Raw genomic sequence first — 10,000 nt, forward strand, 5'->3', positions numbered from 1 at the left:
TACGTTAATACATAATACCTTCCTCCCCGAAGAAAAAAAAATTAAGCAAAAATTTTTTTTATTACAGACCTGTAAGGCATGAACAATAAAGACAACCTATAATAGGCAGACCTACAATAATAGAACAAATCAGAAACCAAATTGTATTAAATTATCAACAACAGAAAATACCACTAGACAACACAAACCAAAGCTTTATATAGCTTACCATTATTTTAAAGATTAAATAATATCATACTCTGAACCCAAAGACAATACATGGTAAAGGACAGACACATACCATAATACCAAATAGTTCAAACAGGATCATAGAAAAAAAATATATATAATCCTCGAATTTAAGGAAGCAAAGGAAACAAAACTACCTAACTTAACCTAACTTAACTTGCACACGCACACAGGCACACACCTTAACCTACAATACACCAATGATATGGTAAAAAAACATCTTATATAGAAATTATCACAAATGCAAAGTACAAAGTATACTTGTACAAATCAATAACTGGTAAGGAACCAAGAGCAATATCATAAAATATTAAGTATATACTACTCATACAAACCTCACTGACTGGCAGTCGCCAAACCTTATGATCCAAATCAAGAGGTATCAACAGATAAACGTACTAAACATAAGTTATCAATTAACTGAATAAATTTTTTCACACAACCTATTGGAGAAACGAGCAGGGTAGCGCACGTGAAGGGTCAGGTAAACACTAAGTCCTAGAAAGGGTGTCAGGAATTTTATTGTCAGTCCTTTTTATGTGCTTGATAATTAGGTTGAATTCCTGCAAAGAAAGGGCCCAACGCAAAATCCTCTGGTTGGCTCCCCTTCATCCGTTCGATGAAAACCAGAGGATTGTGGTCCGTCCAAATCTCAATTGGAAAAGAAAAATTTGTTACGTAAGGCTTGAAATGAGTAAGAGCGGACCAAAGAGAGAGCTTCCTTTTCTATGGTGGAGTAACGTCTTTCAGCCGCAAGAAGCTTCTTACTGTAATATGATACAGGATGAACACTGTCCTCCTTCCGTTGGAAGAGGACCCCTCCAATACCAATGTCGCTGGCATCTACTGCAATGATAAAAGGCTTCTGAAAATCTGGGGAAGTCAAAATAGGATTTGTTATTAACACAGATTTAAGTTTATTAAAGGATTCTTCACACTGATCTGACCATAAGAACTTTTCCTTTTCTAATAAACTAGTGAGAGGCTGAGCAAGGTCTGAGTAATTACGCACAAAACGGCTGATAATACCCAGTCATGCCTAGCACTCTTCTCACCTCCCTAACATTACCAGGCCTTTTCAAATTTATAATTGCCTCGAGGTTAGCTTGTTTCGGAGCCACCTGACCCAAACCAACCTCATGGCCCAAATAACAAACCTTGGCCTGGCCCAGTTCACACTTGGCCAAATTCACAACCAGCCCTGCCGACCTAAGGGCTTCAAAACCTTGTAATCTTACCATGTGGGTAACCCAGTCGTTACTATATACTACCAAGTCATCAATATAAATTTCTGTTCCTTCCAAACCACAAATTACTCTGTTCATTAGTCTCTGAAAAGTACAAGCAGCATTTTTCATTCCAAATGGCATAACCTTGCACTCATAACATAGCCAAATGGGGTGACAAATGCTGATATCTCACGAGCACGACTGGACAACGGAACCTGCCAATAACCCTTTAAAAGATCCAGCTTTGTAATAAATTTGGCAGAACCGATCCGATCCAAGCAATCATCAATACGAGGGAGTGGAAAAGAATCATTTTTAGTATCTTGCGCTGTTGACCTTTACGGTAGTCCACGCGACATCGGAACTTACCATCTGCTTTTTTTTACTAATACAATAGGAGAACCCAGGACTTACAGATGGTTGAATAAGGTCATGCTTCAACATGTACTCTATCTCATACTGACCAAATCCATTTTTACTGGGTTCAGCCGGTAAGGACTCTGCTTCACCGGGAAGCACCACCTACATCAACATCATGACTTAAAATATTTGTTCTACCTGAGCATCCTGAAAAAGATCTGAAAAAGAATAGATTAAATTAAGCACATCTTTCTGCTGATTAACATCTAAATGATCTAAACTACTTTTAACATCTCCAAATTTTGCATATTTTCTCCCAGTGCATCTGAAGGAACCTGACACCCTAACCCATCAGACTCCTCCGGAGGTGCATCCACTACCACGGACACAGGTTCGTACACAATTGCTAATGGGTCACCTTGCCTACCATGATAAGGTTTCAACCTGTTAACGTGAAATATTCTACATTTACTGACTTGAACCGGGGCCTCAATTTCATAATTAACCTCCGATAGTTTCTCAGAACCTTCCAAGGTCCCTTATATCTTGGTTCGAGAAACTATCAGGGTCCATACTCAGCACAAGTACCAACTCCCAGGTTCAAATGAACGTACCTTTGTCTTTTTATCAAAATTACCTTTCATTATTGATTGGGATAGTTCCAAATTTTCCTGGCAAACTTCAAGCACTAAACATTCTACCCTCAAGTCTTCCACAACCTTTCAATATTTACTTCACCCTTCCGATTGGATTGGAGCATTTCAAAACAATTTCAATGGACCACGAACCTTGTGCCCAAATACCAACTCGAAAGGAGCTACCCAGTAGAAGAGTTAGTGGTTCCTGATAGCGAAAAGGGCAAAGGAGGGCTTTGTCCCAGTCACTACCATTATCATAACACAGTTTCAGCAAGGACAGACTTGAGGGGGTTTGGTGAACCTTTCCACTAGACCTTGACTCTCCGGGTGATAGGTACGCTTGGTAATGTGCTGAATGGCCAGTTCAGCACACCCTACCCCCTAAATACCTTACTCGTGAAATTCGTCCCACAGTCGGTCTGAATTACACGAGGGAGACCATACCTGGAAAAGAAATCAATTAGTTTTTCAAAACTACTTTGGAAGTAATACGCCTCATAGGTATAGCTTCAGGAAAAGCGAGATGCTCTATCCATTATAGTTAATAAATAAACAAACCAGTTTTAGTTTTAGGTAAGGGACCTACCACATCAATTACTAATTCAGAAAATGGATCACCTATGGCAGGTATGGGATGCAAAGGGGCTTTAGGGATCCCTGATTAGGCTTACCCATAACCTGACAAGCCTCACACTCTCTGATAAATTGGCACACTCAATTTAATTCCAGGCCACCAAAATACCTAGCCAAACTGTGGAAAGTTTTTAACACACCCAAATGACCTGAAAAAAAATTGGTATGAGCTAACTCCAAAACAGACTTTCTGAATTGAGAAGGTACCACAATCTGTTCCACTCTATCAGTTTTATTTACATTATCAGATGCGGGACGACTAAACCTATATAATAAGCCCTTTACAACACCAAACCTAGGTTTAGTCAGATCCTCAACATCGCCCAAGTCAAAATTAAACTCATCTTTTTGAGCTTTAATAAAAGCAGCTCTGTCCCAATCAAGGCTCATATCATTAGCTACAGTATCACTACCACTACTCTCTACTGGCCCGGGCCTTCCTACATCTAACTCTACGCTACTCAACATTAAGTCGTCATCATTATCTTCATCAAGTAAATTAGTAGCTCTTGCTGCGGACCGAGTAGTTACAGCCACGGGACTAGCATTTATGGATAATATAGGGAACAGCTCCCGTCCCTCGCAATCCAGCATATCATTTCCCAGGATACCATCTATACCCGGGATAGGTAGGCTATCCACCACGGCTAACTCAGTGATTCTATTATACCCTGGAAATGACAAACTGACATTAACCAAAGGAGCTGACACACACTGAGTCCGGAAAACCTCCCAACAATACAAAATTTCCAGTATATTTTTTCACAACCGTTTAGTGCACTCTTCATGACCAACGACCAGGCAGAACCGGTGTGTCCCTAAGAAACTTCACGTGGACAACACAAGAGTCAAAAATCAACTTTCCAGGCCATACATATTTGTCATATTTAAGTCACAATTTGGGATTAGGAGAATCAGACATACTACTATTACCTAAACTACCACTATCTACTACAGATCTGTCTACAGTACTAACCTTTGACCTATCAGGAATTATAGCTACAGGACTTTTGACTATTACGCTCTAGGTACCTCCTACTTAGCATTACACTGGCTTTGGAAATGCCCAGGCTTATTGCACCAGAAGCAAGTTCCCACTGGCCTGGACCCTTATTTCCATTATCATTCATCCTGTTTCCAGCATTTGGGAAACCCTGTTAACAAAAAACTCTAGGGGAGGCGGCCCTCCTGGACTCTACCCATATCCCTACCACCTGAAAAGAATTAGAGTTAACATTATTAATCTTAGGGATATTGGGAGTCAACGAGGTTTCTCCTCTCCTACCACCACTGAGGGGAGCGAGATCTAGGTTATTTAATACTTATAGCTGAAATTACCACTACCCGAACGGTGAGTCAAAACATATTCATCTGCTAATTGAGCAGCCATACTTAATTTCATGACCTAACCTCCTCAAGGTGAACCTCAACTCTCTGCTACAGGCATTCTTAAACTCCTCAAGAAGCAACAGCTCGCGTAACGCAGCAAAAGTAACTACCTGACGACTTTTCAGCCAGTCGTCAACTGTTCCTCCTTGATCTGAGCAGCAAAATTCTCTGAAGGTCTGTGCAGGATGTTTCCTATAGTTACGGAACTTGAGGCAGGTAGGCCTCTGGGACCAGATCATATGCTTTCAAAATCAAACTCTTCACCTTCTGGTAGTCCCGAGCTACTCCCTCTTCCAAGGCATTATACACCCGCATTGCCTTGCCCACTAACCTACACTGAATTAGGACAGTCCACATTTCTGTGGGCCAAGACAAACGGAAGCCACGCGGCCAAATGCTCTGAAGAACTCTGGGACATTTTTGCTCGTCAAATACTGGCACCAACTTAGTGCCGCACCTAGATTGAACCTATCCTGAAATACACCTGGGGAACTGACCAAATTGGCCCCTGCAACCTAGCCATCTCTAGATTTAACTTTACCATCTCCAACTCATGACGCCGTACCCTCTCGTTCTCCTCAAAATTCAATTTTCGCAACTCTATGCGTTTGCAAATAAGTTTGGTATTCCACCTCCTCTTTGGAATCACCTAAAGCATTAGATAGAGCACAGGTTCAACCGGTACAGAATTAGGGGGCAAGAAAGGATTATTTGAACAGTGACATTTTTAGGAAAGTTTGCAGGACCCCATAAATGATACCTGTACAGGAGGATCCTCAACAGGGTTAAACCTAACCCTCACACTTACACTATCATCCCTTCTAAAGTATCATTCATACTCCCTTCTAACACTATCTACCTCACTCTCACTCACTAAATGTTCAGCCCTCAGCCATCCTGATTTACCTTATTTTTAACCAACAACAAAACATCATTCTTAGTGTCCGTGGACTTTAAAAGGAACACCCAACCACTGAGCACACTCAATCAAATGTTTCTTATTTAGGACTGACAAATACTTAATACAGTCAGCTGACCCCAGAAATTCAGCTGGGTCAAAATTAAACTCTTCCATTTTTGCAAGAATTAACAAAATTTCAGGGGAGAAAGGCCTCACTACAATAAATACTGAAGAGATCGCCCGAGTGTCGCTCCACCGACCAAAATACTGAGTACCCTTGAGTATATCTATCCTGTCACGGTCGCCAATTATTTATGACCCGTGTTGGGTCAGTAGTGCAGGTTCTTATGCCCTAAAGATAATTACCAGTGTTGTTACCAGGTACACAGCAAAACTTAGTCAGTGGAAACGAAAACACAGGGAAAAACTCTACAATATTTATTACAAACAAAAATTACATCAAGAAAAAAAAACCTTAAGTCAACCTTGTGACTACGGAGGATATACGAATCTCATAAATCTGTGGGATTCCTAACCACTAAAACTAAACCCTACATAGAAAAACTAAGGACAATAAACATCTATATACACAGGGGGCAAAAATGATGCCCAAAGCAATAACTGGCAGAAAAATACTAATACCTATGACTATAAGAATATGAAAGAGGCAAAGAACAAAGAGAAAACTTAAATCTCCTACCTAGGATTTATAAACTAAACTTAAACCTAAAGATAAACAAAACCAATACCAAGGTGCAACAAAGACTGTCATAAAAATCACAATATACATATAAAGATATATTAATTCACCCAAAAAAATTAAATTTAAAAAAAAAAACAAGTAAACAAATGGCATTAAATGTCTTGCCTTAATGAAGCCGTGATCCCATGCACCAGGACTGCTATCAAGGAGACACAGATACAGGTAACCACAGGTGAAGGACAAGTCGGAGACGTCTGTGTTAATAAAATGAGGCAAATCCCTACCTGATATCTGTCTCTACAGTCCTCCTTACGAGCCTGAATGCTCCCACTGCTGCAGCAAAAAGCAGGCGTCCTGGAAAACACAATGCCAGCTGCTTTGCGTCTCCGTAAGTGCAGGAGATAAACGACTGCACTTACCAATCAAAACCTTTCCTGGGTGGCTAGCACGACGAAGTCGCAGGTGACTAAGTCAACTGCGACGCAACCAGGATACTCAGTCGCAAGTGACTAATATACACCTGCGAAGGGCGCTCCCATACGGCAAAATACAGCATACACAACGTCGCGGTGACCCAAGTGTACCTGCAAACAGCTCCTATGACCATACACACACAGGACGAATATTCAATATTCCAGAAGCGCCAGCAACATATCAAATCGGGGAGAATCAAAAAGGCCCGAACTGACTGTCCAAGAGCCGCGCTCCTCAATGTCAAACGCTGGTCTCTTTTTCAGCCACTCGAAAAATAACACAGAAAAAAAAAAACAAGCGTTAATGAGGCACTTACAAACATATAACGAGCAGGGAGGAGAGTTTAACTGACGATCAGCAGACAAAAGCAAAACTTAAAACTAAAACCTTAATAAACTAATATTCTTACGCTAAGTTTTACTTGACCAGCAGTAACAAGGCTGAAAACTACCAAAAAAGCAAAAAGTAAATATAATTACGTTAATACATAATATATATATATATGTATATATATATTTGTTACAAACATACATACATATATATATATATATATATATATATATATATATATATATATATATATATATATATTTATTACAAACATACATACATATATATATATATACATATATGCACACACACACACACACACACACACATATATATATATATATATATATATATATATATATATATATATATATATATATATATATATATATATATATATATATATATATCAAGTGCATATAGTTATGCTCTTAAAAGCCTGGTATAGCTATTAAGTTTGGGATAACCAACTGAATGATATACAAACTCCCATTCAACATAATCTCTGTTATATTACTTTTCATTGATGGGAACCGCGTAGCCAGTGTTTAAAAACCCTAGGCTGCTCCGTGGCATCTGTACCAGGCCTTGGGCTAGAGCTTTCACTGTCCTTTGTTTATGTTTTATTAATTTATTTACTTACCGTTCATTGTTATTTATTGGTTAGTTTTTCTACTTCTAGTCAGGCTTTTTCCTTTTGTAACCAGGCATTCATAGCCTCTTGGGTATTTTTGTCTCTGAAAATAAATAAAAATAACAAGAAAATTATATTGGTAGTAATAATAACAATTTATTATTATTATTATTATTATTATTATTATTATTATTATTATTATTATTGAAAATACTCATAGAGACAGTCAAATCCTGCCAAATCCACACATATAGGTAAATCCATCATAACTGGATTTTCTCACTATTATTATTATTATTATTATAATTTAATTATAATCACAATTATTTGGGTTATTTTATAATTATTATCCTTAGTATCATTTATTTTGTTATTATTTAATATCATTATTTATTATTTTATTTTATTTTTATTGTTATATATTATTATCTCTTTTTTTGTCTATCAGTCATCCTATTCGACTGGGTAGTTTTTATAGTGTGGAGTTCAGGTTGCATCCTGCCTCCTTAGAGTCCATCACTTTTCTCACTATGTGCGGCTGTTTCTGTAGCACACTCTTCTGCATGAGTCCTGGAGCTACTTGACATCTACTTTTCCAGATTCCTTTTCAGGAACCTGGGATCGTGCCTAGTGTTCCTATGATTATGGGTACAGTTTCGCTGGCATAACCCATATCCTTCTTCTTCTTCTTCGTCTTCTTCTTCTTTTCTTACTTATTATTATTATTATTATTCGTAGCACACTCTTCTGCATGAGTCCTGGAGCTACTTCGGCATCTAGTTTTTCCAGATTCCTTTTCAGGAACCTGGGGGTCGTGCCTAGTGTTCCTATGATTATGGGTACAGTTTCCGCTGGCATAACCCACATCCTTCTTCTTCTTCTTCGTCTTCTTCTTCTTCTTCTTCTTCTTCTTCTTCTTCTTCTTATTATTATTCTTATTATTATTATTATTATTATTATTATTATTATTATTATTATTATTATTACAAAACTCCTAATACTCATAAAAACAGCCTTCTACTCTATGTAGGCTTCCGACAAAAATACTGTAAGATAAAACGTCATATTGCACCATTCAATCGGCATATTTACTACCTGCGGTTTTATCGCAAAGGTAGAAGAAACGAGCATTAAAGGGAATATTTCTGGAGAAAATAATAATGTCTTTGGCATACATATTGTTCAAGAGATTCACTCGGCATCGAAAACGTCCAGAGCTTTACCGGCGCAGCGAAACGACTCAGTCACTCAAAAAGAATTATTATTCAAAATATCGGAGGCGGAAAAATACGCCAAAACGCAAAAGTGTTAAGTATACGAGATATCAAACATGCTGAATTAATGGAGGGAAAATTCAGTTCCCTTCCATCTTTTCTGAAAAAGGTTCGACATTAATGCTTTCATTTTCCTCAGTCGGAATTGGGTGATTTTTTTGCGCAGTAATCCCCGGGCGTTATATTAAAATTGCTTGTTTGATAAGTATTTCAATTTTTATTTTTTTTTCCGTCGTTTCTCTAAAAGCTTGAAATATAGTTGTGAAACATTTTACCATGATCGATTTAAGAACAATTCGTTGTCAGGATCTTCAGTATGTTTTTGGCATTAAAGAATAATCATGGCTTATTTAAAAATAGTCAGTATTAATCCTCAGAGCATAATAATAATAATAATAATAATAATAATAATAATAATAATAATAATGCGAAAAGTTAACCAGTTGAAAATAATTTCCAGCCTTTCGAACAACGAAAATCATTATAATTATTATAAAAAAAATCTTTTGCATTTCTAACCAAAACACCTGAATGTTCAACAAAAACAACTGGATACAAATGAAAAAAGAGTAAAGATCTGTCCAAGGGAAACTATCAATGGCATTTTATTTTAATCTTCAATAATCGTTAACTTACGTTTCTACTTCTGCTAGATAGAAGGCCCGTAATAATGTTAAATAAATTATATACATTATGTAGATTATATTTTTACTAAATGTGAGAGATTTCTTTATAAAAAGATGCTTGTGACGTTAAAAATATAAACTCTCATATATATAACTTCAGATCCTTCCCCGCCATATTTTGAGGGAAATTAATTAAAAGGAAATGATATTATAATCTTCCTGATATAGGTCGTTGTTGGGATATTAACATAAATATTGCTCTTTTATTTTATTAAGAGAAGGTGCTGGTTGTGTAATTGTAATAACCACAGTGCCGTCTTAAATTCTCGTTATCTATTTGGAAAATGAAAGGTTTATGTTGAGAGAGAGAGAGAGCGAGAGAGAGAAGGGAGAGAGAGAGGGGGGGCTTTAATTTGAGAGAGAGAGAGAAGGGGGTTTAATTTGAGAGAGAGAGAGAGAGGGGTTAATTTGAGAGAGAGAGAGTTTAATTTGAGAGAGAGAGGGGGGGGGTTAATTTGAGGGAGAGAGGGGAGTTTAATTTGAGAGAGAGAGAGAGGTTTTAATTTGAGAGAGAGGGGGAG

This window comes from Macrobrachium rosenbergii, chromosome 49, assembly GCF_040412425.1.
Source record: "Macrobrachium rosenbergii isolate ZJJX-2024 chromosome 49, ASM4041242v1, whole genome shotgun sequence".
NCBI lineage: Eukaryota > Metazoa > Arthropoda > Malacostraca > Decapoda > Palaemonidae > Macrobrachium > Macrobrachium rosenbergii.